A 16313-nucleotide genomic window follows, 5' to 3' on the forward strand; every position below is an offset into this window, starting at 1 on the left:
TCAGTTACACATACCATCCAAAGGATCTCAACAACACAATGCTCTCTCAAAGGCTGCTCCTTGAAAAATGGCTCCTCCTGTGGGAACCTTGGGCAGTAGGCACATTTCAAGGACAAGAGGAGGGGTGAGGAGCCTCTGATTGCCTGCATTCTGCTCATAGGTCAACTAGTGGTCACACCTTTTTGATGACCTCCTCCAAGAGTAAATTAAACCCAAAGTAAGAATCAGAAAGGCAACAATAAAGACCAGAGTAGAAGTCAATAAAATAAACAGAAATCAATATAGAAACAATAAAACCAACAGCTGGTTCTCTGAAAAAACCAATAAAATTGATAAAACTTCCAGCCAGGTAGCCAGACTGATCTCAAAAAAGAAAAGAAGACACAAATTACGTAGATGAACTATGAAAGAAGTAAAACAACTAAGGATTCAAGATATGAAAAGTTTATTAATGAAATATTACAAATAAATTTAAGGCCAATAAATCACCTTACTACTAAAACAAGGCCAGAATTACAAGAGAATTATAGACTAATATTCCTCATGAATACATAAACAATACCAAAATTCTTATATTATTTTAGCAAATGGAATGTAGCAATATGTAAAAAAACCAATGCATCTATGACCAAGAGAAGTTTATAATAGGCATGCAAAGTTATTTTACATTTGAAAACCAATCAATAGATTTCATCATATTAACAAACTAAAATTTTGTTTTAAAAAATATCAGAAATAGATGGAAAGAATACTTGACACAATCCAAGATCTCTTGATTAAAAACTCTGAAAAGATGTTTAGAAACTATATATATAATATATGATAGATATTATATATTTTTATATATAATACAGATGTTAAAATACCATTTACACTAAGTTTTTAAATGTGCACAACTTATTCATAGATAAAAGCATACAGCAAAAGTATGAAGAAACACGTGCAGTTATAAACACCAAACTCAACAGAATCCTACTTCTGGAATATTGATGAAAGAGGAATATGAGTTAAAGAAAAATTTTTTTTATAAATTTTTAAAAATGTTTNTAGGCGCCGCAAGAAGAAAATTTGAAGAAGAGTATAATGGAGGAGATCCAACTGTATCTGCAATGTTTCATTAAAAATATAAAGATTTAAGACATATATATATGTATTTATTTATTGCATCTCAGTGGGATATACTCAGGTATTGTATTTTTTTCTCTATGAGTAGTATCTTAAAAAAATGGTAGTATATAAATAAATTGAATATAAAGTACTCATTAAAATAACATTTAAAATTATGTAATGGTGTGAAATTGTTTATGATGAGTAATATCACTTTAATGCAAGACAAAATTATATGTAGGAAGACAGCAATTTTATAAATGTGTATATGAATATTTGTGTGTATAATATTATTCCATGTAAATTTATCACAATCTGTTTATGATCCTGATTGATCATTGATGACATTTATGCTGTTTTCAATTCACAAATAATGCTACAATGAACATTGGTTTATACTTTCTGTATGTTTTACTATTGAATATACTTATAAAAATAATTCCTACTAGTTTTTCTTTCTAAAGCTATAAAAAAATAAAATGGAAGATCCCAAAAATCATGTTAGAAAAAAAAGATATTTGAACTTAACTCTTTTTTTTAGCCTGCACCAAACAGCCAATTGTTATTTGAAAGAAAATTTGACAATTTATGTCAGCCTTAAACTATCTTTCAGTATTGCCCAACACTCAGACTTCTATCACCTCACTTTCTCTTTCTCTACGTTTTTTTCAAAACTAATGCTCTCTTTTCAAACCTTCTTCCTTCTTAGAGCTGCACACTCTTGGTTATTCTCTGTCTCTGTTGTACAATCAATGTCACTCTTATAATCAGACACACATTACAACAGATGCTACTTGGATATGAATTACTATAAACTCTTCGATAGGCAGTTGACCATAAATATCAACTTTTAAAATGTATCAACATTTTGACCAAATGATTCTAAGTCTAGGAACTTACCATACAAATATTATCTCATGGGCCCCCATATACATATACAAGAAAGCTCATGGCAGCATCCTCGTAATACAGAAAAGCCTAACATAAAACAATAGCTCCCTCATCATAGCTACTGATTGAAAATGCTCAGTACCCTGGAGTAGTAGGAAAAGAAGAAACCTCCATATACCCATGCTTACATTGTGTCTTTTAAAAAAATGTTTATTTGTTTATTTTGAGAGAGAGGGGAGGAGAGAAGCAAAGAGAGAGAGGGAGAAAAAGAAGCCCTGGCAGGCTCCATGCTCAGCACAGAGCCCAACATGGGGCTCAATCCCAGGACTGTGAGATCACCACCTGCGTAGAAATCAAGAGTCAGTCACCCAAATGAGTGAGCCACTCAGGTGTCCCCCTTTTTATGTTTATTTTCTTGTTTTATTTTCTTTTTGTTATTCCTTCCAAAGACACTACAGCTATAACCTGAAATACGGCCAATCACCAGGATTTTCTTTTTTTTTTAAATTTTTTAATGTTTTTTTTAAATTTATTTCTAGGAGAGAGAGAGAGAGAGAGAGAGAGAGCGTGAGCAGAGGAGGGTCAGAGAGAGAGGGAGTCACAGACTCTGAAACAGGATCCAGGCTCTGAGCTGGCAGTCAGCACAGAGCCAATGCAGGGCTCGAACCCACGAACTGCGAGATCATGACCTAAGTAAAAGTCGGACGCTTAACCGACTAAGCCACCCAGGTGCCCCTCACCAGGATTTTCCAACATCATATCAGACACTTTTCTCTAGTCTTTTACTTATTTCAGCTTCATCTAAGAAAGGAGCTCTTAATTCTAGCTATGCATTAGAATCATCTGGGGAGATCTGAAAATCAGCGGCCGCACCTGGAATAAATTAATCAGTGGCTACTTCCCAGGTAATTTTAATGTCCACACGGTTGTGGATCTCTGGATATAATCCATAATTTGGTTTATCATGAGAAAGCAGAATGTTTTAATTGACTTTCAAATGATTCCTATCTATTGTAAAAATTTAGGAAGATAGTTAAATTTATTTTGATTCCAGGAATTCTGATGCTTGCCTCTTCCATCTGCTATTTAAATTTAGGTCTACTGGTGTCGGTCTAAGATATTTTGCTATAGAAATTCAATACATTGCAGATTTACACAACTTTTACCCTTGGTGATCAGACCCAAGACTTTAGGACTTCTGCAAGCTCATCATCTCACACATTTTGACTTCCTGCATAATACACTGTCAAGTTAGCCCCAATGTGGTGATTGATTTTCCTTAGCATGAACATTTTGACTGGCTGCCATTTGTTGATCGAGTGCCTTGTTAAGCATTGTGTCTGTTGGGCAGTGGCACTCATCTTACTTGTTGTAGTGACTTGTTGAAAGAAACATTATTCTCTACTGTTCCACACTTGGTCCTCTTTCCTGGGAGTGTATGAGCTGTGATCCAAAAGCAGTAAAATTTTTAAAATGTGTTTTTATAAGATATTTTTAGCAAAATTGTCAGAGCTTGAACATAAAAATGAGTTTTTGCATCTTAGGAGACTATGCACTAATTCTAATGTATTACTCAAGTAATTTCTTTTTTTAAACAATTCTGCTTTTAGAACTGCTTTTGGATTCAGTGGCACCTTCTTGGAACATTTACCATGGCAAAATTTCATTGTCTGAGGCTGAATGTGACTTATAAAGACAGCAACTATAAGCTGTAAGTTCTTCAGATAGAAATCTAGTGAATTTTGTGGAATGCATATTAAAGAAGTTAATACCATTCAGTTTCAATCATAGGAGTATGATTGAAAATAAAAAAACTATTTTCTTGTGACTACACCTGACTCTGAGAGTCATTGACAATTTTTTTTTTCCCCACAGCAGTTGGTAGCAATCCAGCCATCAAATTATCCCTAGGGTACTAGAGTCGTGTGTTTTGGCATAGTCATTACTCTTGTTATTGTTATAAAGTCATACAGATGGGGACAGTGGTATACAAGGAAGGGTTTAGCCTCTGGATTGGTATAAATTATTTAACTTCCCTAACTCTAATAGCCCTCATTTGTAAAATGGGAATAATGCCAAATACATCAAAATGCCCTGAGGATTAAATGAGAGAATATTTTTGAATGTTTTATCCCAACACTTTTCACACACTGATGTGCACAAGAGTCTCCTCATGTCTCATTAAGATGAAGTCTTGGGGTGCCTGGGTGGCTCAGCAGGTTAAGCGTCCAACTTGGGCTCAGGTCATGATCTTGCAGTCTGTCTCATCGATCTCTGTGCTGACAGCTCAGAGCCCGGAGTCTGGTTTGGATTCTGTGTCTCCCCCCACTCTTGGCCTCACTCTCTCAAAAATAAACATTAAAAACATTTTTTAACAAAAGATGAAGTCTCTGATAAGTAGGTCTGGTATGGTCTGTGATTATTCATTTTTAACAAGCTATTAGGTGATGCTAATTAGCTACACCTGGTGCTGGAAGGCTTTATCCCAGCCCATACTAGGTAAATTGGTACCTCAATAAGGGCTAATTTCCCTTCCTTCCTGTAAGCCATGTCTCCATCTTTGTTGCTGCAGGGGTTTGGAATTTTGTCAACAATGTAACTATTAATACTACTGCATGAAAGAAAGTGACTCAGGATGGGCAAAGTAGAAAGCAGATGAGCCTCCATGTTTATGGGCTTAATATATTCACTCAATAATAAAAGTGACATAGGTTCCTGTTGTTTGAACTTCCATTCCAAAGGGCAGATAGACAGGCATCTGGGGCTCTAGGGGGGCAAACCAAAGTCTTCTGGTGTAGGGGCTTCCAAAAGCAAATGTCCATGTGTCATTTCTGTGAGAGGCGCAAAGAAAACAAACTGGAACCAAAAGAACTGAAATCAGGCAAAATAGGCTTTCAGGGTTCGATATTTTCACCTGCAAACATCTTTTGAGGCAACAGTAAAAGGAAACGGAGTCTTTAATGAAGCACCTCCAGGGGAGTATACAGGCGGAGAGGAAGTTGTTTTTCTTACGAAACTTGTTTTATGGTCAGTTATAATGAAAATGTTTATCATCCCAAGTCAATAACGATATTCAGCAGTAGTCTTTGTTCTCCTCCTAAGGATGCTGCTGACTATTCATCTTTTCAAACATAATAAAAGATACAACCAATCAAGGTATACCGGAATAAAATTAAATCCTACTCAGCGCTAAATATCATTCTGTTTAAGGTGACATGATGGGGTCTGGCTAACAAGCACAGTACACACAAAATAGTCACTTTGTTTCTTTGTACCAAACAGAGAGTGTCACCTCACACTGCCAAGCGGCTACTCGAAAACAATCAAGGAACAGATGCATTCTCAGGGGTGATTTAGGGAGCTCTTGCAAGTAGGCTTTTAGCAATCCTTGACAAGGCAGCTTCATCATATTTCATGAAGCTTGAAAAATACTCTGTCATCTTTTAAGATCCTTAGTACTATCTCTCACATCATGTTATTTCAAATCAATCACTCCATATCCTGGAAACAGTTCCTCCATGAGGCTCTGAAGTAGTTTTGATCCAGTAGTAGTATTTTTACTGATAATGCAGACCCTCCAGACTCTTGTTGAACACTTTAAGTTGCTTTCAGATAATCCAAGCAACAACACAAAATATAAAAAAATAAATATAGATACATACACACACTTAAACTTTCTCCCTTTGCATTTGGCTTACTTGGGAAATAGAAACAATATAAGAATAAAACAAACAAAAATTTCCCTGCTAAGTTAATTCCTTCAATGCCTACATTGTCCTGATTCATTGAATATTCATCATTCTTGTGTTTCAGACTGTCTGCTATGGATCCTCTATGTGCTTTGTTTTTAACTCCCTTTCTATTAAAAACGTTCTAAGTATACCGACTTATTTTAAAGTATAGCTGAAGATTACTTCCTCTTTAATATAATAAACAGATTATTAATAATAGGCTTCAGAACCACCGATTTTAAAGTCAACTGAAAATCTGGGTCCTTCTATCTTTTGACATTTGCATAGGTGAAATGTTACAACAATGACAAAAGTGAGAGACAGCAAGACTACTTTTGTTAGCCAGATAAGCAACCTCACTATATTATAAATCTACCACAGAAGTGAGCATGTGTGCAAGCATTCTTATAAGACATATAACTGAAATCTCAAACACAAAATGCTTAATCAATATATACTTTGCTTTTGCAGTCTACTTTTGCAAAGTAGAAAACTCACAAATATGAAAAATGTTATCAGAAACCCAACCAAGAGAAGTAACTCATTAATATGATTCTTTCAATAATTACAGATTTAAAGAGTTGAGGTTCTAGCCTAAAAATGGAATATATTATGGTCAGTCTACATGGATGTTTATTGTGCCAATTAGGATAAACTAATGATTGGAGGCACTGAGAGACCCTAAAATATCCTTAATCAAAGTAATGTTGAAATCGGTGTACTTTTAAGGTCAAATATATCTTGAGTATGAGGATTCTTTTTAAAGTGGTAATTTATATATGGTGCATATCCCTGCTCTCTGGTAACCACTGCCCTGATCTGAAGTGTAAATGTAGAGGCAAAGAGGGGCACCTAGGTGGCTATGATAGTCATTCACTTGCTGAAATTCTCAGTAAACCAAATTCTTGTTTACATCATGTTTGACTTTTAGATCTCCAACAATAAGATAACAGTGTATTCAGTGAAGAACCTTCAAGGATATAGAATGTTCAATCCAGCTCTATTTCTACAACTTCCCCCACCTTTTGTCCATCCTCACTAGACTTTTAGTTCTGATTTTTCTTTTTATTCATCTTTGTAGTTCCGGCATCTAACACAGGGAATATTCAATAAGTAGTTAAAAAATGAAAGAGGATAACCTAGATAATGGGTATTGCTCCTCACAACAATACCCTGAAAATTACAAGAAACTGTTCAGCTAAGAAGGCAAGCTAATAGTTTTATAGCAACAAGGTCAAAACCAGAAAAAAATTAGTTGGTTAAACAGAAAGTTCAATTATTGAAAATCATCATAAATCCCTAGCATTAGGGTCAACACATGTTAGCATGTGTAGTGCATCAGTATTGAAGTGAAATGCAGAAGTGAAGAAGAGCATGAACCCTGCAGCCAATACCTTTGTACAGATCCTGGCTTTTTCACTTATCACCTGGGTGACCTTGGAAAGTTATTTAATCTTTCTGTACTTTGGTTTTTCTACCTGTAAAGCTGACATAACAGCATATGACCATCCTCATAGTGTTGTTATGGGGATTACATGGGATAATACTTGTAAATTTCCTAAAACTAGATCTGGCACACAGTTAATACTCTGTAGCATTGTTAAATAAATCGATAACATCAGCACCTTCCAATCTAAGTCTTGAATAAATCTGGTCTGACAAGATGTTTTTGGTCTGACATATATGCAATTATATTTCACATAGGTTTTGAGAATGTTGCATTTTGTGGAGAGTCACAATATAAATTTGTAAATTCAAAGCTTTAAAAAATTTTTGTAAGGGTAGCCCAAGATAGTGGCATAGGAAGACCTTGAACTCTCCTCTTTCCATAGACACACCAAATCTACAGCTACATATAATTCCTGTTGAAAAAGAAACGAGAACTATCTGAATAAGAGGGGTAAGAGAGGCAGAGACATGGTCTTGCCCAAAACCCCACCCTTCCATGGCACCTGCAATAGGAAGGAATCTCACAGCTCCAGAGCCTGTCCTCATCAGGCACCCAACCCTCTGGACCTGCACTGAAGATACAAGACCACAAAAATGTCTGATTTTGGAAATGAATGGGGCTTACATTCGGTGTATACAGGGAGTCTATGGGGAAGAGAGATACTTCTTCTGAAGGGCTGCCTTGCAGACGTCTCATGAGACCCACCACGAATGTAGCAATTTAAGAAGTGACTCTATTGTACACCAAGAAGATGGATTTGCTCATCTTAAAGCACCTGCTAGTAGGTCAGGGATTACCTGTGACTTTCTTTGGGATATGGGTGCTGACAAGAGCCATTCTTGCACCCTCCCTCTATTTTGCTAGCACAGGTGAGTATGTGCAGTCATGGCCTCACTAAAGCTACTGGTATACTCCATCCTGGGTGCTTTATCTTTGCGTGCTAAGGCCTCAGTGGGGTCCCGCCTCCAGTGCCCTCCCCTAGCCTTACTAAATAAAGCTGGTAAAAAGCAAAGTTCACACAAGGAATACTCCTTGATCACCTGGCCTTTGTTGCCACAGGGGATGCATTTCAGGGCCCCCAGGGACTATAACAATTGGAAAGACAGTCTGGGTACGCTATCACACCACAGGTATTACACAGACAACAGAATGAAACACACCCTCAGAATTTATGTAAAAAAAAAAAAAAAAAAAAAAAGGTTCATATACTTGTCCTGGAACTTCAACCTGAACAACAGGATTCAGGTTTGCCACACATCTGGAGGCTACAAAAGTGCCCTCAGGGAAGGTAGACAGGGAGACACCATTTTGGGGCCCTCCCTTGATCTCATCACAGCTGACTGGTACCTCCCAGAGAGGAGCCTACACACTCATCTGAAGCGCTGAGTTTTGCAACTGATGCCCAGAAACATCCTCAGATCCCCTAAAGATCAGCAGGGTTTATGATTGTGGTCCCACAGGGCAGTATGTATTTGCATACTTTAAAAGCTGCTGCCTGAGGATCTGGCTTCTAATCATCCTGAAACTAGGTGCTGACTGAGAACACTCCCTTTGGAACAATGGCTGGTCTTGGCACACCCTCAACAACTGGGAGCTATTAAGAAAAATCTGGCTGCTTAGATAATTACAAACGTTCAAGAGACACAGGAGCTAGGATAAGTTTGCATGATAAGGCTCCTCACCTACACAAGGGCACTCCTTCAAGACTAGGAGAGGTAGCTGCTTCAACTAATACACAGAAACAAGCACAGAGAGTCAAGTGAAATGAGGACACAGATGAATATGTTCCAAATGGAAGAATAAGTCACAACCTTAGAACAAGATCTCAATGAAACAGAGATAAGAGATCTACCTTATAAAAAAATAAAAGTAATGGTCATATAGATGCTTCCTGAATTTAGAAGAATGGATAAACAAGAACTTGTACAAAAAGACAGAGAATATAAGAAAGTACTAAACAGAATTCACAGAGCTGAAGACTACAATAACTGAGCTGAAAAATACTCTAAAGAGATTCAACAGTGGAATAGATGAAGCAGAAGGATCAGTGATACGGAAGACAGGGTAGTGAAACTCACTCATACAGAGCAGCAAAAAGAAAAATGAAAGACAAAAAGATAGCTCAAGGGACTTATAGGACACTATTAAGCAAAATAACATTCACATTATAGGAGTCTCAGAAGGAGAAGAAAGAGAAATGGGCAGAAAACTTTTTTGAAGAAATAATAGCTGATAAGTTGTCTAACCTAAGGAGAATCATTCAGGTCCAGGAAGCACCTTGAGTCAAGCATCTTGAGTCCCTAACAAGATGAACCCAAGGAAGAATGCACCAAGATATATTATAATTAAAATGTCAAAAGTTAAAGAGAGAATCTTAAAAGTAGCACAATATATAATTAATTAACTTACAACAAAGGAGGCAAGAATATGCAATGGGGAAAGGACAGTCTCCTCAATAAATAGTGTTGGGAAAACTGGACAGACTATGCAAAAGAATGAAACAGGCCACTATGTTATACCATAAACAAAATGGATTAAACACTCAAATGTAAGACCTGGAGCCAGAAAAAGCCTACAAAACATAGGTAGTATGTTTCTTGACACTGGTCTTAGTGTTGAATTTTTGGATCTGACTAAAAAGCAAATGCCACAAAAACAAAAATAAGCAGTACTATCCTAAAGAGCTTATACATAGCAAAAGAAACCATTAACAAAATGAAAGGCAACCCAAATGGGAGAATACATTTGCAAGTCATATATCCCATAAGGGGTGAATATTATATATATACACTATACAAGTCAACACCAAAAACAAAATCTAATTAAAAATGGGCAAAAGACATGAACAGACATTTCTCCAAAGAAGACATCCAGATGACCAAGAGACACATGAAAAGATGCTCAACATCACTCATCATCAAGGAAATACAAATCAAAACTATAATGAGATACCACCTCACAGTGTCAGAATGGATAAGATCAAAAACACAAGAAACAATAAATGTTGGCAAGGATGTGGAGAATGAGGAACCTCTCTCATTGCTGGAGGTAATGCACAGTGTTATCAGCACTAAAGAAAGCAGTATGGAGGTTCCTCAAAAAGTTAAAAATGTAATTACTCTATGGTCCAGTAATTGCATCTCCGAGTATTTACCCCCAAACTACAAAAACACTAATTCAAAGAGACACATGTACCGCTATGTTTATAGTAGCACTATTTACAATAGCCAAATTGTGGAAGCAGCCCAAGTGTCCATCACTTGATGAATGGATAAAGAAGATGTACTATATAAATAGAATGGAATATTAATCAGTCATAAAAAATAAAATCTTGCCATTTGTAACACATGGATGAAGCTAGAGTATAATACTAAGCAAAATAAGCAAGTTAGAGAAAGACAAATACCTATGATCTCACTCATTTTGAATTTAAGAAACAAAAACAAACAAGGAATGAGAGAGAGAGAGAGAGACCAAGAAACAGACTCTTAACTATAGAGAACTGATGCTTAGCAGAGGGGAGGTTGGTGGGAGTATGGTTGAAATAGGTAATGGAGATTAAAGAGTACACTGACCATGATGAGTACTGAGTAATGCATAGAATTGTTGAATCACTATATTGCACACCTGAAACTAATATAACACTGTATGTTAACTATACTGGAATTAAAATTAAAAACTTAAAAAAAGAACATTTGTATCAAGTTGTTGAAGAATGCTTCATGCAAACTGTGTTTAGATAAGTGATATTTTAGTGTGTGGAAGTGATACCTATTTGGTGATGCATGTAGTGAAATGTTTAACACCAGATGTAATAAAGATATTTCAGAAAGGAAGGAAGGAAGGAAGGAAGGAAGGAAGGAAGGAAGGAAGCTTTTGAATTCTACAGCTAGTCAAAAAGTCCTTAGACTTGGCACTAAAAACATAACCCATAGAAGGGAAACATGATAAACTGGGCTTCATAAAATTAGAACCAGTTGCTCTATGAAAGACCGTAGATCATGAAAAGATGAAGTACAGATAGAAAATATTTGCAAACATATCTGACAAAGGACTAGCTTCTGGAATAATAAAGAACTCAAAACTCAATGTTGAAAAAACAAACAATTGAATTATAAAATGGGCAACTTACAGATAGTCATTTTACCAAAAAAGATATATAGATGACAAATAAGCACATGAAAAGATGTTAAAAAATCAATACCTAGTACACAAATGCAAATTAATACAATGAGATATTACTACAAATCTATCACAATGGCTAAAACAAAACATGGTGACGACACAGGATTGTGATGAGGATATTGAGAAACTGGATCATTTGTAGATTTGTGGTGGAATGTAAAATGGTACAGTCACTCTAGAAAATAATTTGGCAATGATTTAAAGAAAAATTTCCTTGAAAACTATTTGAATACACACAACCCAGTAATTGTAATCCTGGGAATTTATCCTAGAGAAATGAAAAGTTATGTTCACTCAAAAGTCTGCACACAAAATGTTTATAGCTTGCTCCTTCTTTCCTTCCTTCCTTCCTTCCTTCTTTCCTTCCTTCCTTCTTTCCTTCCTTCCCTCCTTCTTTCCCTCCTCCCTCCCTCCCTCCCTCTCTCCCTTCCTCCCTGGAGTACAAGTGGGATGGACTAGAAGGAGAGAGAGAGAGAGAGAGAGAGAGAGAGAGAGGAAAAATGAGAATCTCAAGCAGGCTCCATGCTGAATGTGGAGCCCAATGTGGGTCTGGAACTCATGACGCTGGGATCATGAAATGAACTAAAATCAAGTGCTGGATGTTCAACCAACTGAGCCAGCCAGGTGCCCCATCAGCTTTATTTCTAAATTTTTAAAAAAGTTTATTCAGGGATGCCTGGGTGGCTCAGTCGGTTAAGTGTCCTACTTTGGTTCAGGCCATGATCTTGCAGTTTGTGAGTTCGAGCCCAGCACTGGGCTCTGTTTCTGTTCTGACAGCTCACAGCCAGGGGCCTGCTTGGGATTCTGTGTCTCCTGCTTTCTCTGCCCCTCCCTCACTCACTCTCAGTCTCTCTCTCTCTCTCTCTCTCTCTCTCAAAAATAATTAAACATTTAAAAAATTTATTAAAAAGTTTATCCATTTAACTTAAGAGAGAGCGAGGATAACAGACCATTTAACTTAAGAGAGAGCGAGGATAACAGAGGATCCCAAGTAGGCTCTGCGCTGTCAGCATGGAGCCCAAAGTAGAACTCATCCCATAAACTGCAAGATCATGACCTGAGCCAAAATAGTCCCAAACTAGAAACAACCCAGATGTCCGTCTTTCAGCAGTGAATGGCTAAACAAACTATAATGCATCCATACCGTGAACTACTAATTAGCAAAGAAAAGGAACAAGCTATTAAAACATGCAACAAGCTAGAAAAATTACCGCAGAATTATGGTGAGTGAAAAAAGTCAATTCCAAAAGGTTACGTACTGTATGATTCCATTTCTGTGCCATTCTTAAAATGGCAAAATTATAGAAGTGGAGAACATCACTAGTTGCCAAGGGTAAAAGAGGGGATGTAATTGGGAGGAAAATATGGTGGCCATAAATGAGATTTTTCTGGTGAAGGGTATGTCTGTAACTTTACTCAGTCCATATCAATATCCTGATTGTGATACTGTACCATCATTTTGTAAGATACTATCTTTGTGAGAAACTTGAGTATAAGGTAAATGGAATCTCTATGCATTACATCCTACGACTGCATGTAAATCTATAGTTATCTCAAAATTAAAAGTTTAATTAAAAGTGTTAACTGAATGCTATATTCAAACAACCACTCTATTCTTCTCATTTGTGCAAGTATACCTCTTCAATATGCTAGTATTGACATGTATTAAACAATATTATTTTAAGAAAATAGGGATTATCTCAGAACTCATTGGAACTGATTATTTTATAATGCTTCTCATGGAAATAAGAACTCAATTTACAGAAGATTTTAAAAGCAAAATGACTAATATCAGAGAAAATGAAGTGCTAAAAGCCCAGTTAAATTAAATATTAAACAATATTCACAGAGGACTATAGATTTAAGAGTAGGCAACTGTCTCAAAAAGAAAATGCAAAAAGGAAAAAAATAAAAGAAAGAAGTTTAAGCAGTAATTAAGAGATATCATGCTGTGGTAATATAATACTAAGAGCATATTTTAGCCTACCTAAGAGTAATGAGTATACTCAATTTCCAAATGTTGGATGAACTTGAACAGTCTGGTTATCTAGGACATTTGTCTGATATAAACTTACCCTAAAATATGTGAAAATACCCTAATTTCCATTTCCCACTCTAATTGTCTCTCTCTTCATACAATATATATACACATATATATCAGTATGTATGTATATGTATATGTGTATACATATTTTTAATATCCACTATTTCCGTTTTCCAATTCCTTGCTCTTTCTTGCAACATATCTGAGTCCTAGATAACTGAATTCAGTGTTTACTGAAGTAGCACTCTTGGAGGAGACTAATGACTTACAAATTTAACACCCAAAGGTGCTGACACTCATTTCTTGATATGCTCTTTTCCTTTGTCCTGTGTGACAGTGTCCACTCTTGTCTTTCTTTTATAATTTTAAATTCTCTGTCTCACTCACTGGATTTTTCTCTTCCTTCTCCTTTTTTTTTCAATGTTTATTTATTTATTTTGATAGAGAGTGCAAGTGGGGGAGGGGCAGAAAGAGAGGGGGAGAGAGAGAATCCCAAGCAGGCTCTGCACTGACAGTGCAACAGACCAGTGGTTCCATCTCACAAAATGTGGGATCATGAGGTGATATCAAGAGTCTGACACTTAACTGACTAAGCCACTGAGGCACCCCCCTTTCTCCTTCTTAACAGCAACACAAACAAATATTTGTGAAGCACTTTACCAATTATTTTCACATACATTATTTCATTTGTATTTGTGAAGAAAATTTATAATCATTACATTGTTTACAGGCATGGAATAAAAGGCACATGTAAGTGATCTATCCAAGATTATACTGAGAGTCAAGTAAATATGCTTCTTCACCTCTTGTTATTTCTGTCCTTCCATCAATCTTTAAAAAAAATGTTTTATTTATTTCTGAGAGAGAGAGACAGCGTGAGCAAGAGAGGGTCAGAGAGAGAGGGAGACACAGAATCTGAAACAGGCTACAGGCTCAGAGCTGTCAGCACAGAGCCCTACACGGGGCTCGAACACATGAACCATGAGATCATGACCTGAGCCAAAGTTGGACACTTAACTGACTGAGCCACCCAGGCCCCACAGTCCTTTCATCAATCTTACCTAACTTTATGGCTTTTGGTATCAATTATAGAGATACTTTTAAACTATATCACTGATAAACTTATTTCATTTGCAAGCCAGATGATAAACATATTTTCAAAGTCTCACATTTCACTGCCTGTTAGGTAACTTGATACAAATGTTTCTTGGCATGAAATTCATCATGTCCCAGGCAACACTGTCTATGGGAATCAATGATTTTTATTTTTCTTACTTATTTTTAGTGGCCTGACCATTTCTCTGGTTATCTAGATATAAAGCTTGAGTGTTAACACTGTCCTTCTTCACATTCAGTCCATCACCAAGTCTTAAAGATTCCATGTCTCGGGGCGCCTGGGTGGCTCAGTCGGTTAAGTGTCCGACTTTGGCTCAGGTCACGATCTCGCAGTTTGTGGGTTCGAGCCTTGCGTCTGGCTCTGTGCTGGCAGCTAGCTCAGAGTCTGGAGCCTGTCTTCAGATTCTGTGTCCCCCTCTCTCTACAGCCCTCCCCTGCTCACGCTGTCTCTCTCTTTCTCTATCTCAGAAATAAATAAAACATTGGGGAAAAAAAGATACCATGTCTCTCAGCTTTCTATCTCAGGCTCTCTCTCTGCACTCTAAAATAGACTGTCACCCCACCTCAGACCATTATAATGCCCTTATTACCTTCTTTTTCTATGTCACTGTCAGATTAATATTCCTCGTTTGCAGTCTTCTGCTTAAAAGCAGTTAACTCCAACTGCCTGCTCTCCTGCTGCCAGCCTCTTCTGCCAACCCATATGTGCTTGATGTCAAAGTCAAAGGAAAGCTCAAAGTGTGTCAAAAGTACTTTTAAAGGTATTTTTACATGCTCTGTGTTCACGGGAGCCTACACTGCAGAAGAAGTGGGCTTCCCATATAAAGTGCAGAGCAAGTATTTAAAGACAAGAAACAGCAATGATAACACAAGGTCACCGGGCTAGAGTGAGTCTGTGTTGAGGTGGAAAAGCCCATATGACCAGTCTGCAAAGCTCATCACAAACCTGAGGACCTTAGTATCACAAAAGAAGTCTGAAACAAAGGTTTCTTAAGAAGTTATCAACTTAAATGAAAGGCCCCAAGACTTTATTTATTTGAGGGACTATAAAGTATTTTTTTCCTGAATGATATTCAATGGTGTGCATAAACATAAGAGAGCCAGATAGTGGTGGTGCAGTCTCATCTACAATATGGATCCCTTCTATGTTTGCACTCTTATTTATAACTTTTATAACTTTTCCATTTACAGTCAAACTCGTAACTAGGTGGTTTAGTGTGATTCAAAGAACTTCTTGCTTTATTGCTTCTGTTGTTTCTGCCTCAAGTACTTAAGCAGCAATCAAAACACTAGCAATTCTTAACCATCCACATAAATTCTATCTTCCTTTTCCTGATATTTCTCTACCAAAATGATTATCACCATTCCTCTTTAATAAAATTCATCAAGTTTTGTTTTGTTTTGTTTTTGCTTTTCTGGACATGTATATTTTCCCTTGCATTGTAGTATGTATTATCATTGATTTGCTACATTTAAAATATGTGAAATGCACTGTATCTGCCTTTAAGAAGCTTATAGTAATGATACAGAGGACTCAGCACCACCACTATTACCACAAATATATGTCCGTATTTACTGAATGCCCACTACATATCAGGTAAACGTTAAGTAATGTAACCCTCAAAATACCCTATAAAATAGGAATGTAGACACAAAGTAGCAACTGGCCAAGGTTACATAAATAACACAGGGTATATATAGAATTAGAAACTTAGGGCATCTGATTCTAAAGCTTTAACTATTAAGTGATACTGCAAATTCGAACTGAGCAAAATAAGCATACATTCTG

General features: G+C 36.7%; 1 protein-coding gene across 1 annotated transcript in view; it reads right to left on the reverse strand.

Moving 5' to 3' along the window:
- Positions 1-16313, reverse strand: part of MAGI2 (membrane associated guanylate kinase, WW and PDZ domain containing 2) — a 966486-nt gene that overhangs the window by 613863 nt on the left and 336310 nt on the right. The gene's annotated exons all lie outside the window — the stretch shown is intronic.

The sequence above is a fragment of the Crocuta crocuta genome, unplaced genomic scaffold (assembly GCF_008692635.1).
Source record: "Crocuta crocuta isolate KB4526 unplaced genomic scaffold, BGI_CrCroc_1.0 scaffold396, whole genome shotgun sequence".
Classification (NCBI taxonomy): domain Eukaryota; kingdom Metazoa; phylum Chordata; class Mammalia; order Carnivora; family Hyaenidae; genus Crocuta; species Crocuta crocuta.